Source organism: Phaenicophaeus curvirostris, chromosome Z, assembly GCF_032191515.1.
Source record: "Phaenicophaeus curvirostris isolate KB17595 chromosome Z, BPBGC_Pcur_1.0, whole genome shotgun sequence".
NCBI lineage: Eukaryota > Metazoa > Chordata > Aves > Cuculiformes > Cuculidae > Phaenicophaeus > Phaenicophaeus curvirostris.
In genome coordinates this window covers 23,570,283-23,585,709 of record NC_091431.1, presented here as the reverse complement: position 1 = coordinate 23,585,709, position 15,427 = coordinate 23,570,283, and the positions used below count along the sequence as shown (strand labels likewise).

General features: G+C 40.7%; 1 protein-coding gene across 1 annotated transcript in view; it reads right to left on the bottom strand.

Moving 5' to 3' along the window:
- Window positions 1–15,427, bottom strand: part of PCGF3 (polycomb group ring finger 3) — a 47,843-nt gene that overhangs the window by 23,192 nt on the left and 9,224 nt on the right. The gene's annotated exons all lie outside the window — the stretch shown is intronic.

The window sequence follows — 15,427 nt, the reverse complement described above, 5'->3', positions numbered from 1 at the left end:
AACCAAATAATAATCGGAAACCTTGAAGCATAACATATGGACTAGATTAGTCAGTAAGAAAACAAAACATTTTGGATTGAAGATCCACAGCCAGATGAGTATTATTCTCAGTTTTCAAGCTATCTCTGCAAGTAAAAAAACCAGAGTCCTTTGCATTACCTTTAGCCAGAGGATATTCTCACACAAACAGTTTAGCTTTTTTAGCAATTTTTCTTATCAAGTTGATTCACACAAGAAATTATTCAGGTATTCCAGAGACAGGTAAAGAGTACGACTACTTCTGTCTTCCTGCTCCAAAAAAACAAAAGGCATAGCCTGCAGCTACTGACAGAATAGCTGTATTGCTAATGGAATTTTAAGTACAATGCTACAAGATACTAATGACAGCACTAGGTGGAAACTTCAATACAATGCAAATAATCTCCTAGCAATTCAACTGTGAACTTCTTTGGTGGCACAAGATACTCATTTTTTTGGAGGCCACAAAACCAGTCCTCGCTTGTGGAGTGAGCCCATCATCTGGACACGAGAAGAAAATCCAGAAAATATTTGCGACTAAAAAGATGTATTTCTGTAGCAAAATGTGAAGAACAGAGCAGCCAATGACATCTCCATTTGAGATGGATTGTGGCGATGAGGTTGAGATCGATTGTGGCGATGAGGAGATTGAGTGCCTGTGGGTTAAAATCAGAGGAGCCCACCAGAAGGTAGATTTTGTGATGGGAGTCTGTTACAGACCACCCAGCCAAGGAGAAGCAGCTGATGAGCTCTTCTATAAACAGCTGGGGTTAATCTCAAAAATCAATGCCTCTCGTTCTTGTGGGAGACTTCAATCTCCCTGATATCTGCTGGGTGTACAACACAGCAGAAAGGAAGCAGTCTAGGAGGTTCCTGGAGTGCGTGGAAGACAACTTCCTTGCACAGCTGGTGAATGAACCAACAAGGGAGGGTGCCCTCCTGGACCTGCTGTTTGTGAACAGAGAAGGCCTTGTGGGGGATGTGGCAGTAGGCGGACGCCTAGGACAAAGTGATCATGAGATGATAGGGTTTTCTGTTCTAGGTGAAGTGAAGAGGGTGGTTAGCAGGACAGTAGCATTAAATTTCCAGAGGGCAGACTTTGAACTCTTCAGAAGGCTGGCTGGCGAAGTCTCATGGGAGACAGTACTTAAGGGCAAGGGAGCCCATGAGGGCTGGGAGCTCTTCAAAAGGGAAATCCTAGCAGCTCAGGAGAAAGCTACCCCATGTTCCGGAAAAAAAGCCGGCGGGGGAGAAAACCAGCTTGGTTGAATAGAGAGATCTTGAGTGATATCAAGAAGAAGAGAAATATTTATGGGCTCTGGAAGAGGGGACAGGCCTCTTGGGTGGACTACAGGAGGGAAGCGAGATTGTGCAGAGAAAAAATCAGAAGGGCTAAGGCTCAACTAGAAATCAGATTGGCAAAGTCTGTGAAAGATAACAAAAAATCCTTCTGTAAATATATAAATAATAAAAGGAGGACTAGGGAGACTATACAGTCCCCATTGGATGCAGAAGGAACAACAGTGACAGGGGATGAGGAAAAGGCTGAGGTACTTAATGCCTTCTTTGCCTCGGTCTTTAATTATAAAGAAAGTCGTTCTGTCTGTGTACAAACCCAGGAGCTAGAGGAGCAAAATGAGGCTCCCGTGATCCAAGAGGAGGTGGTCAGAGCCTTGCGAGCCCGACTAGACACCCACAAGTCTATGGGGCCAGATGGGATTCATCCAAGGGTATTGAAGGAGCTGGCGGATGTGCTGGCCAAACCCCTTTCCATCATCTTCCAACAGGCGTGGAAGACTGGAGAAGTCCCACTGGACTGGAGGCTGGCTGATGTTGTGCCCATCTACAAAAAGGGCCACAGGGAGGACCCAGGAAACTACAGGCCTGTCAGTCTGACCTCAGTGCCAGGGAAAGTCATGGAGCAGGTGATCTTGAGTGCTATCATGAAGCACACGCAGGAGAACCGGGTGATCAGGCCCAGTCAACATGGGTTCACAAAAGGCAGGTCTTGCCAGACTAACCTGATCGCCTTCTATGACAAAGTGACTTGGCTGCTGGATGAGGGAAAGGCTGTGGATGTATCTTCCTGGACTTCAGTAAAGCCTTTGACACAGTTTCTCACAGCATTCTGCTCAGGAAACTGTCAGCCTCTGGCCTGGACAGGCGCACACTCTCCTGGATGGAAAACTGGTTGGATGGCCGGGCCCAGAGAGTGGTGGTAAATGGTGTGAAATCCATCTGGAGGCCAGTGACAAGTGGGGTTCCCCAGGGCTCAGTGCTGGGTCCAGCCCTGTTCAATGTCTTTACCAATGACCTGGATGAAGGCATTGAGTGCACCCTTAGCAAGTTTGCAGACGACACTAAGCTGGGTGGAAGCGTGGATCTGCTGGAGGGTAGGGAGGCTCTGCAAAGGGATCTGAACAGGCTGGACCGCTGGGCTGAGTCCAATGGCATGAGGTTTAACAAGGCCAAATGCCGGGTCCTGCACTTGGGGCACAACAACCCTATGCAGTGCTACAGACTAGGAGAAGTCTGTCTAGAAAGCTGCCTGGAGGAGAGGGACCTGGGGGTGTTGGTTGACAGCCGACTGAACATGAGCCAGCAGCGTGCCCAGGTGGCCAAGAAGGCCAATGGCATCTTGGCTTGGATCAGAAATGGTGTGACCAGCAGGTCCAGGGAGGTTATTCTCCCTCTGTACTTGGCAATGGTGAGACCGCACCTCGGTTACTGTGTTCAGTTCTGGGCCCCTCCCCACAAGAAGGATGTTGAGGCTCTGGAGCAAGTCCAGAGAAGAGCAACAAAGCTGGTGAAGGGGCTGGAGAACAGGCCTTATGAGGAACAGCTGAGAGAGCTGGGGTTGTTTAGCTTGGAGAAGAGGAGGCTGAGGGGAGACCTCACTGCTCTCTACAACTACCTGAAAGGAGGTTGTAGAGTGGAGGGTGCTGGCCTCTTCTCCCAAGTGACGGGGGACAGGACAAGAGGGAATGGCCTCAAGCTCTGCCAGGGGAGGTTTAGGCTGGACATTAGGAAAAAATTCTTCACAGAAAGGGTCATTGGGCACTGGAACAGGCTGCCCAGGGAGGTGGTTGATTCACCTTCCCTGGAGGTGTTTAAGGCACAGGTGGATGAGGTGCTAAGGGGCATGATTTAGTGTTTGATAGGAATGGTTGGACTCGATGATCCGGTGGGTCTCTTCCAACCTGGTTATTCTATGATTGCTTCTGAAGAAACAGTCAGAGGCTTATCTTCATTACAACAGCACTTGACAACATTAACTTTTGAGTAACAGTTATTTCAAAAGGAACTGTCATGTATTTTCCCTCACTACTACTGGAAAACGACAAGGTAACAGTGGTTCAGCCAGAAGAAGAAAATGGCTCTCAACTTGTGAGGAAAAAGCCAACAACCAAGTTGGTCCTAAACCACCACCATATTCTTTATGTTCTGATTACAGGAAGACAGTGATGCACTATAAAACAAAAATTGGTTCACGGTTATATCTGAACAATTGTTGAAGATTTGGGCAAGTGAATTGCTCTACTGATCATGCACACTAACAAGCCAGAAGTGAGTACTAATATTCCAAAACATTCTTTTTAAAGGACTTTTCAACTGCTATAACCACTTACGATAACTTCACAGATTACAGACTCATTAAATTGTTAAGGTTGGAAAAAACCTCTAGGAGTCCAACCATCTACACATTACCAACAAGCCTACTAAACCATATCCTGAATTGCCACATCTATGCATTTTTTGAACCCCTCCAAAGATGGTGACTCCAACACTTCCTTAGGCAGCCTATTCCAATGCTTCATCACTCTTTTAGTGAAGAAATTTTTCTTAATATCCAATCTCTTGCACAACTTGAGACCATGTCCTCTCATCCTATCAACTGTTACTTAGGAAAAGAGACCTGCATGAGATGGCTCCAGCTGTCCCCGTCCCACTGTGCTCATGCAGCACCTGACAAGTCTCCTCCTGGGTTCCTGCCTAACCCAGTCCTGGCACAGCCAGCTCAAACACCCCTATAGATGCATGTCAGCACTAATGAGACTGGGGAGCACAAACGTCCTTGCCCGAGGGGAGAGGGAAAACTGGAGGGAGGAGACAGTGGTTGTCCCAGACCAGACTGCAGCGAGACTAGCTTGATCACTAGAATCCATCTCCAGATGGATCTCTGCACTGCATCTGGTCTGCAGCACAGAGCAGCGACACAGAGGGTTTGGTTTCTTTCCTAGTCTGTCTTCCCCTTGTGTGCATCTCTGTCTAGAGAGCAGAAACAACCTCAAAGCAAATATTGTGTTCATACTGGCAGTTGCTCACCTCCTCCTCCCCTCCCTACACAGTACTACGCACCAGTTAATTTTCTGTACAAGTCTTCAGTGACCATAAGAGGGGGAAACTGTAATTCTCATTTATAGCACCTAGCTTTGTAAAGCAAAGCAGGTGGTTACTCCCAGGAGGTACAAATCCAGAACTGAACTGAATGCCTGAAGGATTTACAAATCATTACAACCTTGCTCTATTTTTTTTTAAAAAAAAAAGCAAATCTATTTTTCTTTTGTTGAAATACAGCATAATAACATTAATTCATTAAGAAAAGAAGTATACTTATTACAACGGAGAGAACCTGAGAAAGATGCTATATGTGGCAGTTGCTAGTAATTTTGCTGAATAATTACCAACAAGTACTAAGGTCATACAACCGAAAGCTAAATGACAACAGTAATAGAAGTACTAGGTATAACACAATTCAGAAGAACAAAGTCACTAAAGTGAAAGATAACAGCTGTAAGAACAAAACATTACAACAACGGAACTTCACTCAGACCCAAAAGCTAGCATGGGAAAGAAAATTTTCAAACCTGATGCTTATGACTACCTGGCACAAGCTTTGCACGCTTCTGTCAGTAGCTACATACAATTGAAACCTAGTAGACAAACCTAAAACAAGCTGAACTGTAGGAAGAAAGACAGTCCTTGGTATGGCAGTTAATTTAATTCCTCTCAAAATCATGCAATTAGCATTAATAAATTATTTAAATATTTGTTTGAATATTAATTTCTTAAATACTGTTTAGTATTTTCAATTTTAACAGGCTATTTCATCTAATTACACCATCTACGCTAGCGAAACAGTCCTGCCAACATCTCATTCCATCAAGACAGGATCCCCAAAGGGCTCCTGACATTGTGACTACAACCATGTAAGCAGAGAACTAAGGCCTTGTTAAAAGGAAAACCAATTCACACTTAAGCACTAAGCAACTGAAGACAGTATTGTATAGTCATGAGGTCAGAGATTACAAAGAAACAGAAGTACAAAATTTGTGCTCTTCAGCTAGCTCGATTAGAACATAAAACCAGCCTGTTATTGCAATCAATTGCAACAGAAATATATGAGTTGTTAATGGCTGAACAGACAGATCTCTATCCCAGAATGAAATCTATTTGGCAGTAACTTATTAAATAATATCAAACAGACCTAAAATAGATCAAAGTAAGTATGACTAAGTGAAATGAATTAAAAAGCCCACCAGCTTAATATAAAGTACCTTGCACTTCTACAAGTCCTTCCATCACAGGACAAGATATTTGTAAGTCAGAAATTTATTTCAAGAGAAGTTGTGAAGTAGTCCTAGTCCTATCTTCTTTGCTAACAAGGTCAATGCAGCCTATAGAGTACTCTAGACAACGATGAAGGCCTTACCTCAGGTAAATAGCAAGATGCAGCATACCTTTTTTAAGAGAGTGAAGGACAAAGAAAAGAGAGTATTTGTGGTTGCTTTGACTTGTGATATCAAAGTGGGTTACTTCAACTGCTATCAGTTTTATGTTGTGGAATTTTTATTTTCAAACTTAATGTATCAGTCACATCAAAAACATTAACAACTTCAAACATACTAGCAGAAAGAAAGTTTTGCTGGGTTTATCAAAATAACTGGAGAAATTTTTTCTTCCAAAGTGAGTTTTAAAAAATTGTAAACTTCAACCAAATTCTTTATGTTGTGTTTGCAAACACTGGTTAAGAAAACAAGCTACTAGAAACAAGCCTTTTTGTAGAGCAGAAAGAAATATAGTTAAAGATTTAAATTTGCTTTGGGAGGCCAAGTTACGATTAACAGCCCATGTGCAGCCTTTTTTGACTTACTTCACCCACATAATTATATGTTAAGGCAGCAAACATATTCGTGTAGTCTTTTTATTACCATGCCAGCAATTTCTCAAGTCTCAGTGGTACTCTTTGCAAGTCAGTTTTCCCATTTCTGCGAATGTATTACCACCACCAGATGGCACCAATGCCCTACCTTCAATTAAGCAACTCTAAACAACAAGAAAAAAGGAACTCTCCCAAGCAGAAAAAAATTAAAAACAACTTTTATTCACTTGTTGTCCCTGTCTTCTTCAAACAAAGACCTACTGAGCACAAACACAGCATGCAGTTAATTTAAATCCATACGTGGTATTTTGATGTTATTGTGAAACCAGCACTACACCCACAACACAGAAACTAGCATACTTCTTGACGTATTTGTTCTGGGGCTTTTGTTGTTATTTTAAGTTTACCTCCTGTTGAGTGGAATACTGCATTTCAGTTCTGTGATTATTTCATGGTTGTGCCGAGCAATTTGCAGAGATCACATCACACATGAACTAGCTGACACTTCAGGTTTCTGCAGTTCCAGTGGCAATAAAGGTATTAATTTTTCACAATCTCAGAAAAAAAATAGAGATGGCACCACACACTACTTTTTTTTCACTTTCCTGAATATTTGTCTCATTGTCACATTGCGAGAACACTACTAAAAACTGTTATGCCACCAGTCCCAATTTAGCATAGCCTTAAATGCAAGAAGTTATTTTAGAAGCAATCGTTGAAAATTGGCAATGGTATTCTTATTGTTTATCTTATTCTGGCTTTTGACATAAGAGTCCTCTTGAACTACTAGCAGCCTGTGAATTTGGACTGGAGCAGCCTTGCTCCAACATAAAAAATTTTCTTGACTTTTTTTTTTGTCTAGATCTATTTTGGTGGCAATAGTGCTTATCACTAAAGTGACAAGATGTTAGAAAATGTTTTCTTTAATAGGACTACAGGCATTTCTGTTTAAGGAATACTGGTAATACTTCACTTTTTTGTATTAATAAAAAAAACATATGGAATACATGATGAGGACTGCTGAAAATTGTTCCAGCCAAGCCTGACAGTTTCCTTTTCCTGAAGAAAAGACACATTGTAGCTGTTCCCTGGATCCCAGTCTCCAAAGTTGCTCTCACCTGGACATGCTTTCAAGGCCACTCCCACTGCTAATACAGACTGCCTGGGGTCTTGGCTGCTAGTATGCACACATTTAAAGAGATCGCTGTGACTCTCCTGCTCTCCCAGTAGTTCCCTCCTATACCATGGTCTCATACCCAGAGACACATACACAAAGATGCCTGAGACTCCACTGGTCTCCCACTAGCCTGGCCCCCGTGGCCTTGCTGTCAGAGGAATGCATTCACCAGAAGCTTCACATTTAACAGCTCCTGAGATCCCATGGTGTCACTGGCAGCCAGCCAGACTCACTTGGTCACCCTAACAGCCCCTCCTCTGGCCTCCCAAGTCTGTCCACATAATCTAGCAGGCTAGCCTGGCTTGCTCTTCACTAACATTCACTCACTTACTACAACTGTTGGCACTATAGACAGGCTTCTGACACCTGGACCCACACCAGTGCCTGGCACTTGCTTTTGCTCACTCCAGTCTGTCCAGCTGCTGGCAATGTGGCCTGCAGTGGCCCAATCCAGCTGCAATTCCCAGATTCTCACTTGCTCTGCTTCCTGGCACCAGGGACACACAGGCTTCACTGACCTGAAGTCCCACTCGTGTTGCTAGCACTTAAGTCCACTCATGCCACTCTCTCCAGTTGCTGGCACCCTCAGCCCTCCAACTCATAGATTGACTGCAGCTGCTGGCACTCAGGCTCTCAAAGACATACTTGCACATGGAACAGAGCACCCCTTGCCCAGGAAAGCATTCAAAAAGGAATTTAAGAAAGGAAGACAGATGGGACTAATCAGACACAGGACATGGCCAGGCACATGTACATTACACATGCTTGGCTTTTTAAATCACCATGGCCCTGTTTTCCTATGTTTGTTCCTCCCCAAATCACCCACATGCGTCCCTTTCCCTGCCTCTGGCTCCTCTCCAAAGCATCATATAAATTCTCTGCAATCCAAAAATTATCTTGTCCTGCACTCTAGATGTTCCATACCCCTGGAAGCAATATTTGCAGTTCAAAAGGTGCTCCAGCATTGACACAGTCACGGGTGTCAAGTCTGGAGAATGGGGTTTACAGCTTTCCAACAATTGCCCTGGTTACATTACTATCATGGTTTAACCCCAGCTGGCACCTAAGCCCTACACAGCCACTCACTCACTTCTCCCTTGTTGCAGGTGGGATGGGGATGGTAATGGAAACAAAAAGTAAACCTTGTGGGTTGATTGAAGGACAATTTAATAAGACTGCAAAAGGGTGACAGAATAATAATACAACATAAAAAATAAAAAGTGCACAGTATTCACCACACAACAATAACAATAACAATAATCAGCACCCAATGACTGATGACCAGCCCATTCCCAAGCAGCAATCACTAGTCCCAGCCAACTCTCCTCAGTTTATATACTCAGTGTGCTACAGAATATCTCTTGGCCAGTTTTAGTCAGCTGTCCTAGCTATACCCTCTCCCAGCTTTCCAATAACAATGAAAAATAAACTACCTTATTTTGTTGGACAGCAAGTAAAAGCCCCTTCAAGACAGATACTCTCATTAAAAATACAAGATTATTACTATCTCCAGAAGAATACTGGAGAAAAGTTTTTTAAAAAAAATCCCAAGTCTCACGATTCCAGTTTCAAACTATGTGAGTTGGGAATTCAAAGGTGTTTGTGTTTATTTTATTTTTTAATACCGCGTCTTGGTTCTATAACTAGACAAGTAAGAGAGATGCTTCTTCTCTCTCTTCCTAGAATCACCTGGCAGATGAAATCCACAATGTCTTAATGCTTCTACAGTAAAATTGCCTGTACATGGGAAGTTTAACTCGATCTTCTGTATTACTCCCCAACATACTGCTGCCATGACGGGTCTTACACTAGTCAGATTTTTAGGTCAGAATTCTTACTATTCACTAGCCATTACACTTAAGTTTTTTAACAATTTATTCATGTCAAAAGTCAAAGCTAGGTGACTAGGCAAGTCAAGCAAAGTATGTCTATGTCATCTTTAGCCAAGTGAAATAAAACCATGTTATTTTAGAGAATTTAGACCATGACTAATGGTAATGTCAGCCACCACAAAATCAAAAACAAGGAAGAGACTAATACCATATTACTTTCATGAAAACATCCTCTGAAAACTACCATGTAGTATTCATTTCTTTGATCTATTACACTCAAGAGTACTTTCGTCTTTTTTTCAGGAGACTTGACTAACAGGATCAAGAGAAACTACTGGGGATGTAGTCATACCATTACTAATAGTTACACTAGGGTAGCTTAAGAAGTGTCCACCCCAAAGCAAAATACATTCACTTTAACATGGGTTTCATTCATTTTAATGCAAAGTAAAAGACAACACTGTTAATACATGTAAAAATGATACAACTGTTTGAGATAAAGCAGAAATAATAATCATGACACAGTAGCATTAAACCTACCCTTTTCGTCTCTATTCACCCCACATACTTGTTTTTTATAGTACAATAAGAGGCTGATTTACCCAATATTTTTCCATAAAACACTTGTTTGTCTACACAAAATGAATTGCTGACTGTGCAATTTTGTAAGCCACTGGTGAAATAGCTTCCAAAATGATGTTCAATTCTAGTTGAACACATTAAGAAAAAATGACATGAAATTCCATCAAGTACTGGGAAGAATTATCACAATTAGGAGAATGAAGGAAACCTCAGTCTTTCCTATATTCACCTATCATATCCTGGGCGGAGAGGGCAGTATGACTGCTACTTCTAAGACAAGGAGAAAGAAAGGAAGTTATTTAAGCTGAAAATACATGATGGTAAGAAACACACGCATAAAGTATCCAAGAGTGAAGCTTAGGATGACTCTAGAAAAAAATTCCAAAGTATCTGTAATAGTCTTACACTGTTAAATTCAGATAGGTAATCAGGAACCTTTTTTACTTACCTAGAGAAAGTGGAAGATAGTAGAGACATTAGCGAAGTTAACTAAATGATCCAGACAATAATTCAGACTTTTATTGTTTCTCTAGTATGAAGCCTGTGATACAACAAGGCCACAGCAAACTCAGGAAGACAGCAATGTGCTTTTCCTTCTCAGTATGCCAAATGCAAATCAGAAAATGCAAACTATGTTATACTTTGAACTCTTTCATTTGCTGTACGTCCTTAATCCCCTCTTGTAAAGACTACCTGCAACCTCTTTAAATCTTTCTGGTAGAAGCAGGCTACAGAGTTTTGTTGTAGGAATATATATACAAGGGAAGAAAATTAAAGCCCATTTGAAATATACAAATAGGAATTCAAAAGAGCACATAAATTAAGCAACCTGCTTCTGCCAAGCTGGAGACAGATTTTGGCATTAGATCCTTTCAGATACTTTCAAGGTGAAAGAAAACAACGTGCAAACAAATGCAAGACTAAGCTTTTCCAGACTCCAAGCAATTATGATTGAAAAGTTGCAGTATACAAATAGTGAGTAACAGCCAGCATTCAACATGTCTTATCAATGCTCTGAAATTGTGTTACAGTCATGTAAGCCATTTCCATTTCATCCTGGTACAGCTCAGGCAGCTGCAGAATAAGCCAGGAACTAAAATGGCAAAATAAGGAAACAACACTGTCTCGAGTCAGGTATTTCACCTAATACTGGATAACCTAAAGATATCTTCCCATTTGTAATATAATGCAATCAGCAAGTAAATTTAAAAAAAACCCCTAATTTTTATTTTGATGGAATTTTTTAATCAAATGGACTTATTACTGTCCTTGTACTTTATTGTTTAATGCCTGTATATGCACAAAGTTCTTTCATATGGACTAGTAAGACATACAATTAAAATAAAGTTTTATTAATAACATTTTTTTAAAAAAAAACTTTTATAACTTACATAATCAGTAAACCGCCTTGCTAGGAAAAAATTCCGTTTCCATTTCGACATAGAAAACATTTTTCTCTATCTACCATCTAGCTGTCTTAATTAGCAGAACTTCAGATTTTCATCACTGTATTGTTAAATGAAGCTCTCTTAGAAAGTCTCATTAAAACAGCATCTTCTCTACCGGTAGCGCTGTTTCAAGGATTAGGGATGTTTTGGAAATGACTCACAAATTTGTGGATAGTCTTCTGCTGGACTAATAAATTCATTTATTCAGGGAAGGTTAAAGGAGAACTTGAGAATGCTCAAAGGAAGCAGATAAACTGCAAAAATCAAAAAGTGAACTTTGTTCGGCAGCAGCAAACCATTAGCTTGGCTCCACAGCCTGTGCAACCACATCGTTCAAAACTCAAGTGGAGCGTATTCAAGACACCTCTTCCAATTAAAACACACTTAGTTGTTCAGATCATGAGTTGTTCATGGTGAGGTTTTGACACGCTCCTAAGAGCAGACTAACAAATATTGGGATTCAGAATATCTATGCAACAATAGTCTATTTTCTGCTAGACAGTCTGGATGAAAACAATGCCTGATTGGCCAGATTTAATCCTACCAAACCAATTTTCCATTTCTGACAAAGAACCACTAGTTTGGTTACACAAAGACTACTCTTCACAGTCTGCAGTTTCCTTTGTTTATTGCTGAGGGTTTACGATAATTTCCAACCAACACAGATCACAACCACTGATAAAACTGGGAAGAGTTCTTAAAGCATCAATTTTCTTTAAATCTTTAAAAATACTATTTAAAAAAAACACTATCTCAAGAGTGACCTTCATTTAATTAATGACTATTGCTACAACCAGCTCTAAATGAAATCTGGCTCATTATCCAAAATCAAAATCACTGCTAGAGGTAAGAGGCTTTTGAAGAAAAGACTACTCTTGACCTGGGTACTATTTCAGATTAAGTTACAGACGCATTTGTCATACACTGGAAGAATATGTTCCAACATCCTCCTTGTCAAGAATTTAGAGACAGAAACTACAGGCCAATAAAAAGGCACTTTCTTTCAATTCAGTACACATCTCAGATGCAGACATAGAAATCCCTGACTTCCACTAATTAAGTCAGTCAAAATCAGCTATGAATCTCATTAAGAGCAAAGTCCTTTTGCAACCAAGCCTTCAGTGAGATTCTGCTATCTGAATCCACATCTCTTTCTGAATGTTTAATATCCATGCACTTTAGAGAAAGTAGTTTTTGGGTTTAACAACAACTGAAACAGACCGTAATCTTCATTACTAAGTCCTCTGCAGAACAGATAGGCAACTCAGAATACGAAGTGACTCTTAGTGGTCATTGGAACTGACAGTTTACATTTGCACTGATTGCCCTATGACTGACACTGTTCAAGGGCTTGAAAAGTTCACCATGGAGAAGCAAGAAGCCTTATAGACTCAGGCCATCACCTCCTAAAAAACTTAAAGCTTTTATAATCTTTCTCTTCCTCCTTGTCATTACCTACATATGTTTTAACTTCCACTGTTGAAAAATCCTAATCCTAGGCACAATGAAAACATCTAGTTACATAAAATGCCATTTCACAGAATCCCAGAATCATAGAATAACCAGGTTGGAAGAGACCCACCAGATCATCAAGTCCACCCATTCCTATCAAACACTAAACCATGCCCCTTAGCACCTCACTCACCCATGCCTTAAACACCTCCAGGGAAGGTGACTCAACCACCTCCCTGGGCAGCCTGTTCCAGTGCCCAATGACCCTTTCCGTGAAAATTTTTTTCCTAATGTCCAGCCTAAACCTCCCCTGGCAGAGCTTGAGGCCATTCCCTCTTGTCCTGTCCCCCGTCACTTGGGAGAAGAGGCCAGCACCCTCCTCTCCACAGCCTCCTTTCAGGTAGTTGTAGAGAGCAATGAGGTCTCCCCTCAGCCTCCTCTTCTCCAAGCTAAACAACCCCAGCTCTCTCAGCTGTTCCTCATAAGGCCTGTTCTCCAGCCCCTTCACCAGCTTTGTTGCTTTTCTCTGGACTCGCTCCAGAGCCTCAACATCCTTCTTGTGGTGAGGGGCCCAGAACTGAACACAGGATTCAAGGAGTGGTCTCACCAGTGCCGAGTACAGAGGGAGAATAACCTCCCTGGACCTGCCGGTCGTGCCATTTCTGATACAAGCCAAGATGCCATTGGCCTTCCTGGCCACCTGGGCACACAGCCCCAGAAAACAACCATTTAGTAACAAAGATAAATTGAAGATGTATCCCTAGTGAGTAATTGAATGGTAACCTGAACACTTGGATTTTTATATCTTCTATTTGAAACCATTACAAATTTCTACTGAAAACAATAGTTTCCCCATTCTCAAGCAAATATTGTCTGTTTTTTAAAAACAGAGAATATTCATGTAGGAACCAAAGACAATTCCTTTTTTTATGGTGTTTAGCAAAAAGCCTTTAAAAATTCAGGTTTTCAGTCACCTGACTGCACTTATTGGTCCAGACACCATGGGAACCCCGTAAAACAGTAGCTGTCAAAATGAAAATCTGTAGTGAGAAGCCAGAAGCTACCATTCAACTGAATGCACGTTTTACCAGCAATCACTTTTCTTTTTAACGTTCCCCTGAAACACAGATTATAATACCTGATGGTTAATGAATCCAAACAGAATTTAAAGATTTGAAAGGACCTGAAAATTACATATCCATGCCTTTCATCAAAAAAATTCTGTGAACAAAGTTTTTACATTCACTGATCTGCCCAATAGCTGCCTATGTGCTGATACGACAGAAGATGAGCAAATGTTGCTACAATTGTCCCATACCTTGTAAATGGTTAGTAGGCACTCTGTATTCTTTCTAGATTCAAATGTACACACTATACCTTAAATAAAGTTAGCTACCCATGAACTATACAACTCAAATGAAAAGGAGCCTTTCAAGATTTTTCTCTTTTTGTTCTTGAAACCTCAGGAGGGCTTTAAAATGGACTCTGCTCACACTCCTCCTATCATTCCAACATAAAGCTGTTTCATATATGAAATGAAGCACAGCTCTTTAGCCTCCTTTGAACTCTTGCTATTGCAGCTTTCTTACAAGAGGCACAATTCTAGTCTTTCAATTGACTATGAAAACAAACCTCACAGATAGCATTATTTATTTAGTATTAAATAATACAGCAGAATTTAAATCAATAAAGCAGAAAAGAGTTTCTTCTTTCCACCAAAAAATGTTCAGCCTTCTATATGTGTCAGAATTCGATTGCCTCAATTCTTACCTTGAATTCTTGAAACTTCAGTTTTGAAAACACTTCCCCTCTTTCTTCCTCTCTCAAAACAAATAGAATTGTTGAAGTGAAAACATTGAGGAAAGGACAGAACAATGCAATACAAAATCAGGACCGTCTGAGCTTAGACTTGCAGGTGTTAAAATACAGCAAAAGCACCAGGGGCTTGTATGTGTTATTTCCAAAGGCTGCAAGGTTTCTCCTTGTTAAAAGGACAGTAGAATGCACTATTAAAGGCTTCTTTTTTCTTAACAAGGAAACATACAAATAATTTCAGTAATACATCTACCCATTAACAGCTGGAATAAAGCTACGCTTACCAATCACTGCCAGTAGGAAAACAATATTCATAACTTCTGAAGTTCACTCCAATTGCAGGCTTATTGACAAAGAATTACAAGCTAAGGCCTGGATTCATCATCTAAAAATTGACTTTATCTAACTCCTGTGGCAGATTTTTCAAGTATCCAAGCAATCTCCCCTCAATATCTTTAAAAACATTTCACTTTGTTCAACATAAAGGAGTTTGTACTGCTAGGTATCATGAACAGAAGAGAAACAGTTAGCTTTGAGTCTTCACTAGTACAAATCCAACTGATTTTCAAAATGAAAATTGTGCAGGTTTTAAGCATTTTGTCAAATTTAGATAGTACTGCTAATTTTAAAGCAAAAAGTACTCTGCAAGCACTTTATGTTTAGAGGATACAAAGTACAGGGATCACAAATAGCACAGAACTCTGGCTTTATTATGCAATGTATATAAAAGCTTTCTTTTTAATAGGTGTCAGTGCTAATGAAATAGAATCTGTTTTCACGGTGATCATTTTCAAAGTTTTATAGGAAACACTTGTTGCAACCATTAGTCACTGCTTTACGACCTGAAACAGAATAGAAGACAGTAAGATACTCAAATCACCTGCACTGATACCACTTACGATTAAGACTAAACACTGCAGAGCAAAGCCAGTTTTCTTGG